Source organism: Pipistrellus hanaki, assembly GCF_964339955.1.
Source record: "Pipistrellus hanaki genome assembly, chromosome: 1".
Taxonomy (NCBI): Eukaryota; Metazoa; Chordata; class Mammalia; order Chiroptera; family Vespertilionidae; genus Pipistrellus; species Pipistrellus hanaki.
Window position 1 is genome coordinate 155809903 of NC_140503.1, and position 21737 is coordinate 155831639.

At 40.7% G+C, this 21737-nt stretch overlaps 1 protein-coding gene across 2 annotated transcripts in view; it reads right to left on the minus strand.

The window, feature by feature from the left end:
- Nucleotides 1-10480, minus strand: part of CCSER1 (coiled-coil serine rich protein 1) — a gene marked incomplete at its 3' end in the record, with an annotated part of 1087168 nt that extends 1076688 nt beyond the window's left edge. For both annotated transcript variants that reach the window (XM_084881902.1, XM_084881903.1), the window contains exon 1: nt 10051-10480. The remainder of the gene's footprint in view (nt 1-10050) is intronic.
- Nucleotides 10481-21737: the final 11257 nt, after the last annotated feature.

A 21737-nucleotide genomic window follows, 5' to 3' on the forward strand; every position in this document is an offset into this window, starting at 1 on the left:
CTTTTTTGTATTTATATCTTTCTTAAGTATCCTAAAGAAGACTGAATGCTAGAAAGGAGAACTTAATAAACATATTTAATATATTTAGACTTAATGCTCTGGCAGTTTGCATAACTATAAACAAAAAATAACCAAACAAAGCAAAAATAAAGATAGTTTCTAAAGAAAGAATTGCCTAGAATGTTTAGGCCTACATTTACACATATTTTTTCCATGTCTTTATTCATGTATATTTGTTTGGTCTTATTTATAAACCTAATATAGGTTTGTGATAAATTGTTTTCTGCTGTTGTCAAAAACAAGCAAGAAACAAAGAAAGCACACACACAATAATAACAAATCATTAACATAATTACAGTGTTTACCTATTTCTGTGAAACAGCTAATTGCAGTGAATATTCAAAAAAATCTGACATACTAGTCTAAATTTGGTTGATAAGAAAGATGTATCACTATGTCTCCCACAAGAGTTGAATTAGGGGAGTACACCTAGCTTAACAAACACTTTTGAACACAGGCATACTGTTAGTTTTCATTAATGAGTGATTAAAAAGTGGAGAAGGCATTATACCTTCTGGAATATGTTTCTTCAGCTGTTCTGCCCTCCAAACACATCATGTACAAAGAAGGCTACTATAGAGACTAGAGAAGAGCCAAACCATCAAGAAATTAACTGACTAAAAAAAGAGAGAGAAACAGACAGATCCTAAAAATATAATGAGCACGTTATGCAAATACTAGAGGCCCAGTGCACGACATTCATACAGTGGGGATGGAGAGGATGGGGAGCAGGCCTAAGCAGCAGTCGGACATCCTTAACACTGCTGCAGAGGCAGGCTGCTGCGCTTGCCAGCCATCAGCCCAGCACTGACCACCAAGGACCAGATCCTATGTTGGGCATCTGTCCCCCAGTGGTCAGTGCACATCATAGTGACTGGTCATTCTGCTATTTGGTTGATTTGCATATTAGCCTTTTTATTATTATGATTTGTATACACATGTCACATTTGGGTATTAAACAAGACATGGACAATGTATATTTCATCTATTGTGGATTATGCTGTTCAGGAACCCTAGTAACCATAGGAAGTGCAGAGACTGCGGTATGGCAGACAGGATTCTATTTTTGAAATAGAATCGTTTATACATAATAAGCACTTACAAATGTCTGTTGTCAGTGATGGTGAATGAGGTAGCTCTATAGTGGGGCATTGACATGTAAAGGGAAGATTACATGTAGCAAAATGAGGCATCTCTGGTGATGGTTGGAACCCAGAATTAGATTTGTACTTACTGTAGGAAGCACTATAAAAACCTAGCTGTAAATAACTCCAAGAAGTCCAGCCAGCCTGAGTGTCTGGGGTATGGCAATATGCCATAAGCCACTGGCACCACAGAGGTCCAAGAGTGAGTACTGGAATTTTATCATACCTCTAAGAGCTGGCAATGTTTAAAGATCCAGGAAAGTAGTATTTTGTGGGCAGTCCCCTGCTATATAAAAGAACTCTGGAAATGAGATGGTTCCAGAGGGAGAAGCCTAGTCTTTAAAGAAATAAAGAAGGCCCTGTCAAAAGTGCCTTGCTCAAACACTGGGAGAAATGGTGATACAAGAGGCAGGGGAAAATATTAGGTGAGAAATCAGTTTTCATTACAAGAAAGAAGCACTACTGTACATATGTCATATTACAGTTGGGCATCAATGGCTTAAATGTTAAATCCCGTGTTGGGCTAGACACAGGTCACTTTTCCCACTACATAGAAGGACAGTCCTGAATAAGGGGAATGGCTGAGGCTCCAGTTAGTAATTAAATTATTCCAGCAATGAAAACAGATTCTGACAACAGCTACAAAATAGGCCATACCTGAAATACTCAGTTAAAGCAATTGTGGTTTGTTTTTGTTTTGTTTTGTTTTTTGTTTGTTTTGTTTTTTGTTCCTGATACTGGGCATCTACTGTTATTCACATTATTGGCTAATATAAACACACTAGAGGCCCAGTGCAGGAAATTCGTGCATGGGGGTTGGGGGATCCCTCAGCTTGACCTGCTCCCTCTCCAATCCGGGAGCCCTCCGGAATACCAGATGGACATCCCTCTCACAATCCAGAGCCTCTGGCTCTTAACTGCTCACCTGACTGCCTGCCCTAACCACTCTGCCTGCCTGATTCCCCTAACTGCCCTCCCCTGCCAGCCTTACCCCCTCATTGCCCTCCCCTGCCAGCCTGACCCACCTGCTTTGCTCCCTCCCCCATTTTTTCCTTCTTCCCATTCTCCTTTTCAGCTCTACTGACTCCCATTTAAAGCTTTTCTTCCCTCCCTCTTTCTCTCTCATCCAACCTTTTCTATACATTCTTCTCTACTTACTTCCACTAAATTAATATCTATCTATCTATCTTCCTAATTATTCACTATCATTTATCTTTTTTTTTTCTTTTCTGAATCCTAGTTTTAAAATCTGTTCCCAGGACACAACTATACTTGATTTTCATTATAGCTCCTACAGTTCACTCATACACTGTCTTTCCTTCTTTAATTCTTGTGTTTGTCTACTGGCTCACTTATAAAGTTCTTCCTTCCCTCCTTCCCCATCTTCCTCCCACCTCCCTCACTCTTTTACTCTTTTTACAGGCTAATTAAAAACTCTATGCGTTTCGTTCTGTCTTAGTACTGGCTGCTTTCCTCTCTGGGACCTGTAGCCGCCTCTGTGTGGGCACTCCGGCCCCTCTCACACCGGCTTTGAGGGGACAAGTAACGAAGCAGCTGTGTCTTGCCTACCATGGACCGCGCCTCCCGCTTCCCAGTTGGCGGAGGGTCCAGCCGCTTGGCCCAGGCCCATCGCAGGGACCACTGCGTTACGGGCGTGCACATGTGCATTCATGAGTACGCAACGCTTTCCTCCTGTTGAATGCTGAAGGGGGGACAGGACACGGTGGCCTTTCCCTCCAACCTCCACCCCCCGGGTGCCCGCTCCCACGCCTTGAGCGGCTCTCTGTCCACTCCCCTCCGGAATTCGCAGGCAACAGGCATGCTGCAGGTACGGTTGGGGCCCGGCTTGTCCTGGGGGGGGGAGGCGTTCCACCCAGGATGTGAGCCCCTCTCTGGGTCAGACTGGGCTGATGGATGGATGGATGGATGGATGGATGGATGGATGGATGGATGGGTGGATGGATGGATGGATGGATGGGTGGAGAAAGCCGCGGCGGCTTCCCTGTGGTGTGAGTCGCCTGTGGTCTCCACGGTGGTGAGGCCGGGTCCACACGGCGGGAGGATGGGGCCGCCCTGTGTGTGTGGCGGTGGGATCCCCGTGTTGTTTACCCGCTGGCACGTCCAGGTACGGGGCCTTACCTCACGTCCACTCTCTGTCATCATGCCCAGGCCCTTCTTCATGTTGAGTCCACACCCTCTCGATTTGCATGTGTGACCCCTCTTGGGGGTCACCGCCAACACTAGCTCCCCGAGTTGGTGTCTGCGGACCGCGCCCCAAGAGCCGGCCTTCTGCTGAGCGGGTGTCGCCTCTTGCCCCCCCCCCACTTCCCCTCACCTCAGGGGCGGTTGGTGGCATCCCTGGGAAGAGTGCTCTTGGATGGGGCATGGGGTCACAGGGGTGTCTGATGGGCACATGCAGCCAGGAGAAAAAGAGGACTCCGGCACCAGGAGGGGGACACAGCCTCACTTCCCCAGCCAGTGCCAGGGGCAGGGAAGCAAGCCTCAGGCAAGTCCCCCTGCTGCCATGCCGTAATGGACCATTAGCATATTACCTCTTTATTATATGGATTATGAAACATACAACTTTGCACATTTAGTCTACCAGAGGGGTTCACCATAATCAACTTTAACTCTCTGGTTGTCCATTGAGTTCTACAGGCTCAGTCTTTAAATATTTCCTTTTCTGCAAACATTTGAACATTGATTAAACTCACAGTTAAATAAATGAGCTGAAGAATAAAAGCCAAAAGAAACTAAACTGATATTACCATATGACAGTCCCTTTGCATCGGAGACGTGGGTTAATAGACAGTACCTAAGACCAACTTTGTTTAAGCAAGGTATTCAAAGCTCTGGTTGAACCTTTCCAGAAGATAAGTTACATATGGAAAATATCTAATGTTTGAACATCCTCTACATAAAAGCACCTATTCTTAAAATTATACTTGCTTACGTTTTAAATTTCCATTAATGACTTGGAATATTAAGAACAGATGGATAAGGAATTTTGCTTGCATGGCACTGTGAGTGCATAATGTCAGCACTGCAAAGAACAACAAGCTTCAGCCTTGCAATTCCTTCATCACTTGTTCTGGTTCCATGGGAAGCATGAACATTCTTGCTGAATATGGTGGCCACAGGCAAGATAATGCACACATAGTGCTGGGCCCTGAGATAAATCAGGAATGTAGCCTCAGTTTCCTCATCTCTAAAATATGCACAAAAATTTGTTTATCATTTTTGACGAACCACATGGCATAACATATATAAACTGCTTATCATGTAGGAAGTATTCAGCACATTATGGCCATTACTGTTATTAATAAAAAATACACTGAGTGGCTAGATTAATATAATCTCTGAATGCATAATAATCTGGCCACTCAGTGTATATCTATAATAATAAAAGCATAATATGCAAATTGACTGAATGGCCACATAGCGGAACTACCATCAGGATGATCACTGGCGCCAGGCCAGCCAAGGCGGGTGTAATGCAATTGGCCAGGGCCCCGGCCATCTCCCCATCTCCCCATTGCCCTAAAGAGAGAGGCCCAGGCACTGGTCAGCAACACTGCAGTGGCCTCCTTTTGCAGTACAATCCATTGTGGAGCCCAGGCAGGGTGGGGCCTACCTCTTTGGGGCTATCTATTGTGAAATCCTGGCTGGGTGGGGCCTACCTCTTTGGGGTGATCCATTGTGGAATCTTGGCTGGGTGGGTGGGGCCTACCTCTTTAGAGCAATCAATTGCGAGCTCCCAGACTGTGAGAGGACACAGGCCAGGCTGAGGGACAACACCCCACACACACACCTGAGTGCATGAATTTCATGTCCTGGGTTTCTAGTCCTATATAATAAAAGGCTAATATGCAAATTGTCTCCTCGACCAGGAGTTCGACCAGCAGGCAGGCCAGCCAACCGCCCATGCCCCCTCCCCCTGGCAAGGCTGGCTGGACCCCATTCATGCACAAATTCATGCACCAAGCCTCTAATACACACACACACACACACACACACACACACACACACACACTGAGTGGCCAGATTATTATGCTTTCAGAGATCATAATAATCTGGCCACTCAGTGTATATCATCACTCTGGCCAGGGGCTCAGTTAGCTGAAGTGTCATCTCATACACCAAAAGGTGGGAGACACAGCCTTCACATTTCATTGTAAATACTCTAGGTCATTGGTTCTCAAACTTAAGATGGTGTAAGAATCACATAGAGGACCCCACCCCAGAGTTTCTGATTCAGTCAGTCTGTGGTAAGATTGGCATCTTAACAATTCACTGGTGCTCTGCACAGGGAACCATTTTTTGAGAAATACTACTCTAACGTAAGAATTTACTATTGGATAGTAAGATGATTCCTTATAAATTACCTTTCAATATTCTTTTAGTTTCAGAACAGAGTCATGGCATTCAAAATTTTAATCAGCTAAATTAAAATTTAAAAACTGTTAATACAGTATAAATAATGCGAAACCAAAAGCTATGTTTTAAAACTAGTTGAGGCACAGAACCACAGTTTGGTCGAACAACAAACTTCATCTGATAATTATCTAAAGTCAGGGGTCCTCAAACTTTTTAAAGTGGGGGCCAGATCACGGTCCCTCAGAGAGCTGGAGGGCCGGACTATATGAACTACTATTAATAATTCCTACTGTAACACCTCGGCTGCGCTCACTGCCCAAAAAACCTGGCGGGCGGATCAGACTCCTCTGCGGGCCGCATGTGGCCCGCGGGCCATAGTTTGAAGACCCCTGATCTAAACAGAAAGTTTTTAAAAATTGTTTAATATCATATCACAGAATCTAATATGCATTTTTTTTTTTACCACCACTGTTTTTCTGGCATTTTATTTATCCAGAATAAGTAACTTAAAATTTTCATTATGATCACTGTAAAATAAAAACTGATCATATCTTAGTATTGTATCCATTGCAATTTAGACTGGTCGGTTTTACATTTTTATATTATATTTAGTTTAAGCAACACATTGAAGTATATTTCATATATTACAATGTTTTTCATTAATCTCCCCATCTTTTTTCACTGCTTATCCCAGCTCAGACTTCATGTTTTATTGTTAACTGACAATCATGCATAGTGAAGTTAATATATTGTTGATAGAAGTGTATGTTTGCAATATAAAGCCAACAGATTTTGTCACTATCCAATAGGGAAATCATACTGAACTGTCAGTCATACAGTAGGAGAGATTACATTATCAAAGGGATACACTTGTGACAAACCAAACTCAAACTCAAACCAAACTCAAAAGAGACCAATTAACATATAATTTGGTTTTACTCTAACTTGGAAACCCTCCCATTCCTGCACATATATGAAAATAGTGACTTATAGGTTTTTCACTTTTGTAATAACTCTTATTTATTCAGTCAACAATGAAATATATGAAATGTTTAATTCAGCTAACCTGAAAGTAATTGTATTGCTATTTATTGGTAGTCATATCTACTATTTGTACTATTTCTTCACTATCAATTCAGATTTTCCCCTTGTATCCTTATAATGAAGGAATGCATCTTAACATTTGTTTTTGTATTTTGAAACGTAAATATATACACAAAGAAAAAATAACTAAGTTTAGAATGCTGAGAGAAGACATGTTTCCATTATTAATACAATCTATTTACCAGAAGATAGTTACAATATCTTTAAAATTATTGCTACAATATTAAAATAGTTTCCCACAAGTCCTTCATGGGAAATAATGTAGGAATAGATTAACTATTATATGGATGCCTATTAATATTTAAAATAAAAATATTATAGAAAATATATCATTTAATGAGTCATACATTGTATATGAAGAATATAATATTGAGCATTCAGTGAGTAAGTATTGTCTACAAATACATGCCAAGCATAGTTTTTTTCATTAAAAGGCCATATAAAGTCAAAGATTTGCTTTCTAAGTTTCAAAATATGTACTGACAATTCATTCCAAGAATAGAGTATACACAATGTTGTACATCAAAACAGACTCACCCTGCTCTTGGCACAACAAATTCAAGTGCAATATCTAAATCTATTTCAAAACAAACTTATCTTCACTATCACATCTTTTGTTCTTTTCTATATAATTCCAAGAGACTTGTATCTTGTACCTCATATTCTCATCCATAAGCCACGAATCCTATTTATCCTTTAAGATCAAGACCAGGCAAGTCTGGCTACCCCAGAAGCCTTTTCAAACAAAACCCGGTATGAAATGTTATTATCATGCTCTGAACTCCTGCAGCCCTCATTAGACATGCAATCTCTTATTGCCATGAGTTGTTAATTCTGTCCAGGCATGAGGATCAGATTCCTCCCAAACGGGGAGTAAGCTCCTGAAGGGCAGAGAGCGAGGAAGTCATGTTCTCCACAATCCCTCATTAGTGCCTTGCACGTGACAGGGCGTCTATTTTGAGTGCTATGTTGAATAATAAAATACATTTTCATTTTCTACTTCATGAGTTTAATGGTAAATTTATAACCTATAGTATAAATAATGCATCATTAAAATAAATAGTTGCCTATTCTCTGAGTGTCGAAAGACAAGCTATCGATAAATATGATTTTTAATAACTGTATAATACAGTTTATCAAGTACGTTGTAAAAGTCCCCATTATTTCTTCTACATTGCAATGATTCAGGAAAGTTAATGTAACAACACTCAGTGGGGCTCTAAGTCGACATCCGAAGGTAATATATAAAACCGCACATGCTCCATGTTGAAAATGTATTTCAAACCAAAGTGAACATAACGGAATCCAAATAGCAAATCCTTAACTCAGCTTTGCCTTCAGAATGAACAGGACTGAAAAGGAACTGGTAAGCTACTTTCACACTGGGGGAAAAGAAAAAGAAAAAACTAAAAACAATTGGCATGTGTTGGTAAAAAATAAGATGCTCCCTAATTAATATCAAAGATAGGCAAATTACTCTGACAATAGATCGGCCAGTTTACTTCTCTTTCTTCTCAATGAAATTATTGAAGGAGTAATAGTTGCTACAGGGAACTTCGGTGTTACAAAGACTATGCTTGTCCAGCAGACCTTTGAGACGTAGTAATTTAAAGTAATAATGACCCTGTCCTATCATCTCAGTCACAACCCAGTCATTGACTCTGTAAAAGCAGAGGCTGCTAACTTTTAGGAACAAGCATACGTTTGTTAAAGCATAGTTGGTAGACCCTGTCCCAAGTCATATCTAAGCTTCAAGTTATGTCTCTGGAGTTTGTACTTATTAAAAAGCAAAAAGAAAGAGAAACAGAAACAAACTGTGACATAGCCTAAGTTAGTAAGAATTTCAGATGTTCTCTTAAAAGCTGGCTTTTAGTCGGCAGTAATCCGTATATACCCAGCTAGGTGTCTGCTTCTCTTTCCTCCCAACATTTTTAGTGAAAACATCTTTATGGTAAAAATGTGTGCACATCCTTTTTAGTAGCCTTTCTTGGGTGCAGGGGTGGAGGGCTTGGGTTGCATTTCAGTGGGAAGGTAACTGTAAAGATATTAGAAATGAAGCTGCTGAAACCAAGCAGGCACTTTGTCTCGGGGTCCTATTGATGGCCTGAAGAGTTAAAAGGAGTAGAGAAACAGTATAAAAACATCCAAGGGCACGAGATTTTCTAAGCAGCATTTTTTTTCCACCTATAAAAACAAAACAAAACAATAACAGAAGCCCTAAGTGATTCACTTCATATTCCAGGTCCCACAGAGAAGGTGGCAAAGCAAAACTCTTGCTAATTCTGATTGATTTAAAAAAAAAAAAATGAGGGAAGAGATGAGAGAGGGGGAGAGAGTAAAAGCTCCCGATACACTGAAAGCAACCCCCGAGAAATTTCATAACTCTTTACCATCCACAGCCTCTCCGCTCACTCGGGACACCTCCTCCCTGACAGCAGCAGGGCTCAGCCTCCCCGCGCACCATTCACAAATCCTCCCACCGCTCTCCGCGCACCCTCCCCCGGGGTGGCCCCGCGCGGAGTCCCGGGCAAACAAGCCCCCCAAAATGATCCCAAGAGGGAGGGCCAAGGGGACACCTGCGGTTTCGGCTCAGAGCTGGTTTTATTTTCAGAGGACACAACGCACAGATCAGTCAGCAGCGCGAAGGAACACACACACACACACACACACACACACACACACACACAAATACACACACCCCTCCCGAGCCCTGGACGCGCCACCACAAAGCAATTTGTTGCCACTAAGTCTCCGCGGTCCCTGCGCCACCGGGAAGGGTCTCGCCTCCAACCCAGGAAGCCAGCGCCAGGGGACCAGCGGGCGGGGGAGGATGGGAGCGGGACCGGCCCAGCACCGCGGGAGCCCCGGGACCCCCGCCCCTCTCCCCGCTGCCATCCCGGCCGCCGCCCCCTCCCGGCGCCCGCAGCCCGGCCGCCCTACCTGCGCGCAGGACGCGGGAGGGGAGTGCGCGGAGCCGGCGCCAACTCCTGCCTCCGGGGCCGGCCCCGCTCCACGATCCACGCTCCACGCCGCCCCGGAGCGGGGGCCGCGGCCCGGGGAGCGGAGCGGAGCGCCGGGAGCACGAGGGAGAGGCCACGCGGCGCCAGGAGTCACTGGCCAGCGGCCGGCGAGCCGCGCGTCCCCCTCTCTCCCTCCCCGCCCGGCCGCCAGGCCAGGTCCCCGCGCCGCGCACCCGGGCCCGCACGCCGGCGCCCCGGGCCTGGGCGGGGGCTGCTCCGCGGCGGCCGGGCCCGCGCCGTCACCTGCCCGGGTCGGTCACCCCGGCGCCCGCCTGGGGCAGCGGCCGCCGGGCGCGCGACCCTCCCTCCGGGCGCGGCCGCAGCCCCGGGCGCGGCGTTACTACCTGAGGCTCCGCGTTGCTGGGGAAGGCTCCTCCGGGGGCTCGGGGATGTATGTCTTCGGGGCACCGGAGGGGGGTGTCTCTCCTGCAGCCCGGTCCTCTGCCCGCCCTCCTTCTCTCCGCTCCCAGGTGCGGTGTTTAACGATCCGCCCGCGCCTCCTGCCCGCGCCCGCGGGGCCGCTCCGCCCGGGCCCCCGCTCCCCCGGCGGGCATGGTGCGGAGCCGGAGCGCGCGGCGGATCGGCTGCCTGTGGGCGCCTCTGTGCGGGGAGGGAGCGGGGAGCCGGGAGCCGAGCCCGCGGAGGGCAGGGGAGGGGCGTGGGGAGGCGCTTCCGAGTGTGTGAGTGCGCGGAGGAGCGGGACCGTGCGGGGAGCCCGGAGCCGCCTCCCTCCCCGCGGGCGCCCTGCCCACGGCGCGGAGGGCGGCGCGCGCGCCCTTTAAAGGGGCGGCGGGCGTGGGGGCGGGGCGGCGCCGGGCCAACCCGGCCGCGCCTTCCACGCGCGCAGCCTCTCCCGCGACCGCGTGCACCGCCGCCCCGGCCCGCTGCTGAGTTCTCAGGTCAGGGGGAAGCCGTAGCTGGCTGTGCTGACTTGGCTTTCCCCCCCTCCTCACCCCCCACCCTTAGCCCATCCTCCTGCTCAAGTCACATCCAAGTGCACAGGCAGGTCAAGGGAGAATAAGAGGGGGAGGCTTTACAGCTCAGCGAAGGGATCCCTCCCGAGGATGCTGAAAGGCGCTGTAGCTTTTCCCTGCAAGCCACCGAGGTTATCTTCTTTCTCTTCCGGGAGGGGGAGGAGGTGGGGGGGGGGGGCTCTTTGCACTCTCACCCACCCCATTCACATCCTGACAGGTCTCTCTTCCCTTCAGGGCTTCTTTCCTCACAGCAGGTCACGCCTTCCAGGAGTCTTTTACAGCCATCAGTTCTTCTGTGGGCTAATGAAAGCAAGGAGACTGTGACCTGGAGTGAAACTTGGGTTACTACTGCACAGAAGGCCCTGGGCAACAAGGGGATTACACACAGAACCAGCTACCACCACGTTTACATCCTTCACATCCGTTTGACTGATGGCCCCCTGGAGACATTTGCCACTTTGGAGATGGAGAGGACTTCTGATGCCTGGTGCTGTGGCATTCTTCATTTGTTTTCCCTTGATCCTCTCTCCCATTGCATTGTCTGATTTCCTTTTAGGTTAACACTGGGTCCTGAACTATTTGCCACCTATCCCCTTCTTTATCTCCAGTCCTATATACATACATTTATGTCTTGAGCAGGCAGTATAGCAGATGGAGTGCATTTAACTGTGTGTATGTGAGACATTTTTTTAAAACGTATTTTATTGATTTTTAAGAGAGGAAGGGAGAGGTAGAAAATTAGAAACATCAATGAGAGAGACATGGATCAGCTGCCTAATGCTCACCGCCTACTGAGGTTGGAGCCTGCAACCCAGGTACATATGCCTTTGTCAGGAATCGAACCCGGAACCTATCAGTTGGAGGGCCAATGCTCTCTATTCATTAAGCCAAACCGGTTAGGGCTGTGGAACATTTTTAAACCCATTATGTTGGCGTGCAGGGCCATATCTAGATAGATAATACATTCCCGTGTTAAATTTATACACCTGACATCACATCCCTTATACCTTAACTAGCCTCCAGCCCAAATCACAGCATCTTTGTGATCTGGCACATTACTGTATCAGAAAAGTGTACAGGAATCAAGCAATCTGTCACTTTTCCAAGATAGTGTGTGTGTGTGTGTGTGTGTGTGTGTGTGTGTGTGTTGTGTGTGTGTTTGTTTGTTTGTTTGGGGGGTGTTTTCTAAATAATGCGAGAGGCCATGTGATCTGACTTCAAAAATGTGAATCAATTTGGTGTAAAATCAAGGTGTATTTTGAATGAGTGTTAGCAGTTATTGTGCATTTAGGTATGGAAACAACCCTGTTTGGGGGGCACAACCTTGGAAAACTCTTTTTATTTTTTTTATTTTTTCACAAAAGGAACCTCAGAATATTTCGGAGGCTAGTGAGGTGATGGAAAGGTTGACAACTCTGTTATTGCATCTTCTCTCATTGTTAGTAGCTACTGATCATTGTTATGTCTTTGGGTTTTCCACACTGACTTTTCTTTTCCCAGATTCCTTTATGTCTACTATAAAGAGTTTAGAGTCTGTTTAAGTCCATTAAAAGTGGCTTAAGTATATAATCAAGAATGGGCAGCAAGTTGGAACAAGTGGACAAATATATGAATAACATAAATATAGGATGTTATAATGTCTTTGATTAAGCGTTGGAAAATGGGTGCACTAACAAAGGATATTGGGATTTAAAGTGTGTGCCCATATTTTAAAAAGCTATTTTTTTCCTTCAGTTTCACAGATCAGAAATGTCAGGTCTGGGGAGAGTAATATACATAGTTAACCTTAGATCACACACAGGCCAAGTGATGAGGCTGGAACTCAACCTTGGCCTGACTTACTCCACTGTTCTTACTTCCATTCAGAAATCTTGGCTTAGTTGAAAATCTTAAAAGTTTCTTTAGAGCTTTTGATAGTCGTGAAAAAGCTGATCTATGATATTTCGGCATTTTTCCATTGCAAGAGGGATTTATAAATGTTCATTTCTAAGATTAGGTGAGGACTTAGGAAGTCCTAACTAAGACTTATATATATGAAAATAATTAGGAAACTTTTCTAGAAAGTCCTTATTAAAGAATCTCTTTCAATGCAAAATGGATTGTTTAAGAATAGATATTCCTGATCTGAACATTTGCACTGAGCAAATAAATATTTGGTTTATTTAAAAGCTGTAAACAGAAAATCTTTTCAAAGTTTTATCCCCCTTTAAGGGTAGTACTCAATTATATTGGGCAAGCTTGGAGAGCTTTTATAGTTCTAGTTCTTTATTTAATTTTCATCAATAATGATAATTTAATAATGACCCTATATTTCAAACTTTAAAATTATACATTAGACCAGATATTTCAAGGGCATTTTTGGTAACCACAACTGATTGTAATTTTCACACTCTCAAATTGTATCCATAATTACTGAGAACCATGACAATCTGTTGATTGCCTTTAATTCATTAAGGTATTAAATAAAGCCAACATTTCTCACTTAATTTTCTAACAATTTTGCTTGCCAAATAAAGTCTAGAATTTATATACACTAAAAAAATAAAACAAAACATGAAAATGTCACCTAAAGCACATTCTAAAAAGTTGATTTGTTTTAACTACTATTTTGTATTTTTGTTTTTTGAAAATATGTACTAGAAAGTCCATTTATAAATAACAATAAACAACATTTCTGTAGTTATATAAATGAATTATTCTCTTCTAAGACTGCTTAATGTTTCAAGTAGAATTTCCCATGTTGCTACACGTTCAATGATATAATTTTTGTTGTGATAGGAAAACAGAAAGTTAATGACTCTTTCCAATTTGTTCATTTTCATCTCTTATGCTTTCTGCTGTTTGGTTCCCAAATGTATTTCACTGGCAAGTTCAATGAAGACTTGGCATTGCCTCATTTGATGAAAGCAGAAAAATTAGGTTGCCAATTACATATGTGCCCCTTATGTGCACTGAATTCCCACTGAAGTGATGAGCCAAATTAGAAATTCTTCAGTAGTGGCATAAAAAAATAAAATTGGTACCTAGGGAAGGTGAGGGAGATATTTTTTTTCTTTCCAATCCCATTACTATAATAAAATTCATAAGTGTTTTAGAAAAATTTATAAGTGTTTTAGAAAGTGAATTGACTTTAAAACATTAGCAGACAATGTTTGTAGATGAAGAATCAGCAAATAAATTTAAAACTTACATTTCTTTTTTTTTTTTTTTTGTCCTAGCTATTTTATAGTTTTCTGATTTACTTCCTATCCTATCATGATCATCCAACCATTATAAAGGCAATTTCCCCCCTTTGCTTTAGTCTAGTGGTAAAAGGGAAACATTCTGGATTTCTTCCATATTGCTACAACATAAATTATCCTTTTGCAACAACTGTTGTAACATGAAAGCAGCATTATGCATGCCTTAGCGTGGCAGGGGCCTTTATTGGAGATGGAGACTGAAGCTTGCAGTTGGTTCAAGATCAAGGACTGATGAGAAAGTGTGAGCTAGAAGATAGGAGGATTTCTCAGTTGCAGATCAGGCTCCAGAGAGCATAGGAAAAACTCAATCAACGTGGCATTAATTGGGGCTGTTTGCTGGTAGACAGGGCACAGTCGATGAAAATTTAGATAGAATTATTTTTCAGGAATCTGGTGGTGGTGACTGTATTTAGCAAATTGTGTTTTTTGCAGAAGAAACCATTCCAGGTGTCAGAACAGCAAGATGTCGCCTCATGTTCATGCTCTGCGGAGGAACCCAAAAGGCCAGGCAGGCCGATGAACCAGGATTTCAAACAAGAGTCCTTGGCAGAACCTAAACCCAGATGACTGGATCAAAATACTCAGTGCATCAGCTGTCTTTGATCTGGGAACCTCAGACCCTGAGGATTCATCCCATGGGAGAAACATGGTAGCAAGGCTGTAAGGTGAATGAATGCAGGCCACTGTCCGTGTTCCTGGGTTACCAGGCTCCGGTTTACAGTGATCTGGGACTAAGCCCATTAAAGGGCCTGAGAGAAAGGAAAGCAGAGTGCCAGGGAAGGCATTGCTTACCCAGCAGCTGAGGCAGAATGAATTTCCAGGGGAAACGTTCCAGTTCAGAGAGCCAAAAAAATAAAAGTTGAAGTGGTAGAAACGGGAACTGACAACAATATTGATGTTCTCTGAATTGACACCTCTCTATTTTTTTAGGAGAAGTTAATTGTACTGAAAATAATGTTTGTCAACATAAAACCAAAGGAGTCTTTGTAATTTTATAATATTTCCTTATTTTTGTTTGTTTTCCAAATGAGATTAATGAAGTCTTTGGAGAATAACGTCAGGATTTCTCATCTTCATATGAGGTAATTTTCATGTCTGAATACTTGTGTTGTTTTTTTGTTTTGTTTTCTGATTGCAATATTAAAAATATATCTAGCTTACCCTGACTGGGTGGCTGGGTTGGTTGATGGTTCAATTCCCAGTCAGGGTACATACCTAGGTTTTGAGTTCAATTCTATTGGCATGTATATGGGAGGAAACCTATTAGTCTCTCTCTCTCTCTCTCTCTCTCTCTCTCTCTCTCTCTCTCTCTCTCTCTCTCTGTCTCTCTCTCAGTCTCTCTCTCTTTCTTCCTCCCTCCCTCCCCCCTTCTCCCTCCCTTTTTCTAAAATCAATAAACATATCCTCGGGTAAGGATTTTAAAAATTATATATATAAATCCCAATTAATTGGTTCATTTGTTGGAATTTTATAGGCTACATCTATCAAAGTGATTTTTTAATTGGGCTTTTAAGTTGTTCTATTATGATTGTCCTCGGGCATTTATGTGTTTGTAGGCATTTCATTAAAATAAATAGAAATTGACACATCGTTTAAGAGAAATTATTAGTAAAATTATCTCTAAAAGTAGTATATTGATAAATCTGAATCTATAATAATAAATTTATGTGTAAATCGCATAAATAGGTCTAAATATAGCAACACAAGAATTGTAACATAACGGTAATAGTACTCCATGCTACTTAGATATATAGTAAAAGTAGACAATGCTAGTAAAATAATTGAAACCATATTAAACCAGTACTTAAGCAGGTTGGAAACTGGTCTTGCCATCTGTCAGTTTCTACACTGGCAGTTTCACAAATGAGATCTCTTTTTAACAAAACATCACAGCAGGAGACACAGACATGTGATTTGTAATTAAAATGTAGAAAATGCATTTCCTAGTTTTTGTCATTTGTATAAAATTTCTCTCATATTGTGAAATCTTAGACTTATGAAGTTACGCAACATGGAAGTCATTTTTATTTTACCAAATCAATACATTGTTTGACCAAAACTTTAACTATAATAATGAAAGTATATGCTGTCATGAATTAAAGTTATTTCTGGTTCACTCAGTAATGTAAACCTAAAGTAGATGCTTAACCCTGTAATGGAAAAGTTGCTTACATTTTATATCTGAGTGAACAATAGTTTATCTGCTTTCTTAGCATTTACATACCATAAAAGCAAAATACATGATGTATGAAATGTAACCACCGTTAATGCTAAGTACTACTATTTATTGAATAAATGTTCCAGAAATCAATAATGATGTAATTTGAGCTAAAGGCATATAAATTACAGTTAAAAATAACACAATTACATTTAAACAGATCTTAATTTTTGTTTTTACTCCCCTTCTTAAACATCTTGGGTATTTTCTAGAAATTTAAGTTAATGTTAAAGTTAGCAAACATTTTTGACATCTGTCATTATAGGATTTATTATGTACAGGTAGGTGTATATACCTGGACCTTTTACATCCAGAACTTATCATCGAGGTGTAATGATTGTTTTCCTTGCGCTGTCCCAATTTCAACTTTTCCTTCAAGTATTAACATCTTAGAAACAAAATGGGTATTGAGATAGGAGTGAATCATTAAATCGCCATGCAATTGTATGTTTCAAATATTTCACAAAATATCCCATTTCATACTCACTTCTTACAAGATGTTGAAAATGATTGAGTGGTAGGAATTACATCTCTTCTGCTTGGAGCTGTGCAGATCTTTATGACTGACTCCACCAATAGGATATGGTGAAAATGATGTTATGTATTGCCTAGGCTAGGTCATAAAACCAGCACTGACTTTATCTTTACTCTCTTGGGATGCTTGCTCTTGGAACCTAGCCAGCTGCTATAGGGAAGTCGTGTAGCCTAATTAAGTCCCACATGGAGAGGAACTGATGGCTCCAGCCCTCAGCAGAAGCTGACAGACCCCACATGCAACCGGCACCAACTTTTCAGCCATGTAAGTAAGCCATCATGGAAATACATCTTCCAGGTCCAAATCTACCCATCTGCAGCCAGCCATGTGGAGCAGAGAGAGAGAAGCTGTGTTCGTTTTTTATCGCTGCATAACAAATTACCACAAACACACGGTGGTTAGAATAAACACAAACTTAGTAGATCACAGTTCTGTAGGTCAGAATTGTTGCAAGGTGTGGCTAGTTTTCTGCTCAATTTCATAAGCCTGAAAGCAGGTGCTAGCCATGCTGTGTTCTCACCTAGAGTCTCTGAAGCAGAAATCGGCTTCCTAGCTCTTTCTGATGGTTGGCAGAATCCAGTTCTTGCAGTTGTAGGAAAGAGGTCTCTGTTTCCTTGACACATGGCTTCCTCTTTTTCAAGCCAGCATCAGCAGCTCTGAAACAGTCTCATGCTTCAAGTCCTTAAATTTGTCTTCTTCCCCCAACCAGAGAAAACTCTCCCACTGTAATCCAAAGGTCATCCCATGACTGAATTACTCCTCATAATATCCCCAGTGCCTTGTTGAAGCAGAATAATAGGTGAGACAATAGGTGGTGTATGTGACTGAAGCTTTACTTTTTATCATTTCCTAAAAATTATATGGAATGCAGAAGTCATATTGTTCATTATTCCTTCAAGAACCTTTATTTTCCTCCAAACTACTGGCCATATTTGTCTTTAAACATCTTTCATAAGTTATCTTACTTCTGAACTGACTTTGAAAATGAAAAATTTTACAAGATAGAACTCTTCCAAGATCATTTTGCAATGCCAGCATTACCCTAATACCAAAATCAGACAAGGGTGTCACAGGAAAAGAAAATTATAAGCCAACATGCCTGATGAACATAAATGTAAAAATCCTCAACAAAATATTGAGAAACTGAATTCAACAGAACATTAAAAGGATCATACGCCATCATGAAGTGGGTTTTATTTTAGAGATTCAAAAATAATCCAACATCTGCAAATCAGTCAATGTGATGCACCACATTAACAAAAGGAAGAATGAAAATCATATGATCATCTCAATAGATGCCAAAAAGGAATTATACAAAATTCAGCATCCATTTATGATAGAAACTCTCAACAAAGCTGGTATAGAGGAAATGTGCCTCAACAAATAAAGGTCGAATATAATAACCACATAGCTATCATTATACTCAATAGTGAGAAGCTGAAAGCTTTTCCTCTCTAAGATCAGGAACAAAACAAGATGCCCATTTTCACCACTTTCATTCAACATAGTATTAGGAATTATAGCTGAGCAGTTAGGCATGAAAAAAAAAATTAAAGACTTCAAATTGGAATGGAAAATGGAAAATTGCCACTATTGACAGATGACATAACATCATATAAAGAAAACTCTAAATAATCAAAAAACCGTTTGAACTAGTAAATAAAACTTTGTAAAGTTCCAGGATACAAAAATCAATGAGTGAAAATTCATTGTATCAATATTTCTATACACAACACAAAATTAGGGGGAAAAAATTTTAAGAAAATAATCCCATTTATAATAGTATTAAAAATACCTGGAAATAAATTTAATCAAAAAGGCCAAAGACTTGTTTAATGAAATCACAAGACATTAAAGACAGAAAATACAGAAGTCAAATAAATGGATATACCTTGCTTGTGGATTAGAAGAATTAATATTGTTAAAATATCCAGACTAGCCAAAGCTATACACAGAGTCAGCACAAACTCTATCAGAATTTCAATGTCATTTTCACAGAAATAGTACAACAAATCCTAAAATTTGTATAAAACTATAAAAGACCCCAATTAACTACAGCAATCTTGAGGAAGAAGGACAAATCTGGAAGCATCATCCTGCATGCCTTCAAACTATATTACAAACTAGTATGTTACTGGCATAAAACCAGACACATAGATCATTTAAACAAAATAGTGAGCCAAAAAATAAACCCATGTATATATGATCAATTAATTTATGGCAAAGGAGCTAACATTACACAATGAGGAAATGACAGTCTCTTCAATAAATGGTTTTGGGCAAATTGGTCAGCTACATACAAAACAATGACACTCAACCACTACTTTACACCATACACAAAAATTAACTAAAAATGGATTAAAGATTTGAACCAGAAACTTGAAACCATGAAACTAGAAGACAACATATACAGTCAGCTTTTTTAGTAGGGTCATGGCAATGATTTTTTTTTTAAATCTGACATCAAAAGCAAAAGCAAGGAAGGTAAAAATAAACAAGTGGAACTATATCAAACTACAATTTTCTGGACAGAAAAGGAAATAATTAACAGTGAAAAGGCAGCCTGAGTGGCAGAAAATATTTTCAAATCATATATCTGATAAGGGATTAATAGCCAAAATATACAGTGATCTCATACAGCTCAATAGCTTAAAAATATCTGATTAAAACTGCACAGAAGATCTGAGTAGCCATTTTTCCAAGGAAGATTTACAGATGGACAACAGGTACATAAAAAAGATGTCCTAATCATTAGAGAAATGCAAATCAAAACCACAAGGAGATATTACCTCACATCTGTTAGAATGGCTATTATCAAAAAGACAAGAAATAACAACTATTGGCAAGGATGTGGAGAAAAAAGGAACTGTTGTGAACTGTTGGTGATATAAATTGGTGTAGCACCGTAAAAAACAATATGGAGGTTCCTAAAAAAACTAAAAATAGAACTACCATATAATTCAGCAATTCTTCTGGGTGTTTATTTAAAGAAAACAGGGATACTAACTCAGAAAGGTATATGCACCCTCATGTTTACTGAGTATTATTTATAATAGTCAATATATGGAAACAACCTAAATGTCCATCAGTGAGTAAATTGATAAAGTGTGGTATATATGCAATGGAATATAATTCACCCTTAAAAATACAATAAAGTTTTGCCATTTGCAACAAGATGGATGAACCTCAAGGGCATTGTGCTAAGTGAAATAAGTCAAGAAGAGAAAACAAAAACTATACAATCCCTTTTACATGTGGAACATAAAAAGTAAATAAGTAAATAAATAAAACCAAGCTTGTAGATATAGAGAAAGAGATTGGTGATTGCCTGAAGCAGGAACTGGAAAGATGTGAAAGAGAGGTGAACTATTTTTTAATTTGATTTTTTATTTTAAAAAATAAATAAATAAAAATAAAGTTTTAAGACTATTGGAGAAACTAAGCAAGTAATATTCAGACAGAGGAAGCAGTGTGGTGAGCTTTGATGCAATAGCATAGCAGTTGTCTTAGTACTGCTGAGATGCTATAACAAAGGCCATAGACCAATGACAGAAATTTTTTTCTCATCACTATGGAGGCTGAAAAGTCTGAGATCAGGGTGCCTGAGAAGTCTGAGAGCATGGTTCTGAAAGCCCTCTTTCTTGGTTCATGACAAGTGCCTTCTAGCTGTGTCCTCTCATGGTAGAAGATTTCTTTGGAATACTAATGCCATTCATAAAGGTGCAAAACTCTTTGACCAAGCACCTCCAAAAGATCAACCTTTTACTACTATCCTCTTGGGCTTTAGATTTTCAATATATGAATTTTGAGATGGGAAGAGGGAGAATGACACAAATATTCAGAACATAGCACAGGTCAAGACTGAAGAAGATATAAAAGACCTTAAAATGAACTCACCTTTCCTCCACAAGGTTTAACTGATGCTAGAATTGAGACATGGCATTTTGTATTACCATGCTTATTTTTTTTTTTGACTCAATAAATAGTTATTAACTATTTTCTTTTCCTTTCACATATATTGTGGCCATATTTATGGGTAAAAGTCATAACCAGTAGAATGCCATATTTCTGAAAAATAGCATGGGATTTTGGTGCATCATATGTTTCTGGTACTATGTTGAATTATAGAAAGTAAATATTGAACAAAAAATCTGAAAGCAATAAACTAAAAGAGGTGAGAGAAATAATAAAAATAACAGTGGTGAGAAAATCTATCATGACATAGATTTTCTAATTCCAGAAGTAGTCTTGGATATAGAAGATTCCTAAATCAATAAAGTATAATTATTTATATAGTTATGTGGTATAATCAACAAAAGTTAAACAAGTGATATATTAATTATTTTTTTCTAGAAAACTAAGATAGAAGTAACAAACTGACAGTCATTCTAAGCATATTAGAGGAACTTACTTACAAACATGATACCTGAGAATTATTTCACGATCTATATTAGCTGTTAATTTCTTACCAATATTGTGTTGTTAATATCTAAACATTTTTTTTCATTTAAAATCAGAGAAATGTAGAACTTAAAGATATCCTAGACATTAAAAAAAATTGTATTGAAGATGTTAAACCAGCAAAATGTTCTTGAGATCAAGGTGAGGAAAGAATTTTTTCCATTGAGATAGTCATGGATGCAAATGACTAGAATTCAATGCAATAAAAAAGGTAGATAGGCAGCTACTCTCTGCCTTCAAGGAAGTAACAATCCAATAATGGACGAACTGCAACCAGTGATTACCATAGTTAACTCTCAGTCCTCACTTTATTGGATTCTGAATTGGAGTGACTTTGTACTGTGTTGACCTAGCTAAACTGTCATTGTTCTTCCCAGAATTCCCTTCCCAATATAGTTCTGCATTGGGATTGTCAGAAAAGAGGTCTCCGTAGGATCTGGAAGAAAGAAATACAACATCAGCTTTATTTGTATATGCTGAAGGTTAGTGTAGGGCAGTGGTCGGCAGACTCATTAGTCAACAGAGCCAAATATCAACAGTACAACGATTGACATTTCTTTTGAGAGCCAAATTTTTTTTAAACTTAAACTTCTTCGAATGC